Genomic DNA, 839 nt, shown 5'->3' on the forward strand with positions numbered 1-839 from the left:
GGCTTATGGGGACTGGTACTTGTCGCTAGGGATTTACGTTGTCCAGCACATTCCTACCCACTTCCAGTCTATAGGTCCTTGGCCCCATCCCTTAAGATTGTCTAATGCTTGATTGTGTTGTCTTGGCTCCTATTTTTGGTTCTGTATTTTGTCTGTGCCAGTATAAATGGCTAAGTAGTATCTGACCTTTGGTGCAGGTTCAGTGAAGTGGGGGCCTATCTCCAAGGAGCAGGAAGACGAGGTTGAGTGGGTGAGGGCGCAGCTGTCGGAGACTGAGCGTGAGTGCGGGAACCTAGTCATGCAGAAGAATTTGTTTGAGTCCGGACTCCTTCAAGGAAGTAAGTACCTGGGTCACATTTATGAGTTGTGTGCTGGGCCTTTTGTGGTTGTGACTAATGTAGTTGTTTTGTTTGTTTGGACAGTGGCTGGCATCATAAGGGGGAGCACGAAGGTGGCCGTAGACATTGATGAGGCCGAGATGCAGAAGCGGCTGAGGGAGTCACGGGCCAAGAAAGCTGAGAAGAGTGCTGGAAAACGACCCAGGGATGATGACGAGGGTCGGGTCGCGGACGTGCTAGGGAAAAGGAAAGCCTTGGAGGAGGCTCATCAGCATGTCATGGGGTCAGGGCCGAGACTTCCGCCCTTTGATCTGCAGGCACCGCCGAAGCTACCCTTCGGCATGGAGGACGTGTTCGCTGAAGGGGTAGAGAAGGTAGACTTCGGCAGCCTACGCCAGCAGAAGAAGGAGGTCAACCTGGCGATGCACCGGCAGGAGGTGCCTTTAGTGAACGTCTTCCTGGAAGCGTGAAGAGCGACCCTGAGGCTTTGGCGAGGACTCC

This window comes from Prunus persica, chromosome G4, assembly GCF_000346465.2.
Source record: "Prunus persica cultivar Lovell chromosome G4, Prunus_persica_NCBIv2, whole genome shotgun sequence".
NCBI classification, from domain to species: domain Eukaryota; kingdom Viridiplantae; phylum Streptophyta; class Magnoliopsida; order Rosales; family Rosaceae; genus Prunus; species Prunus persica.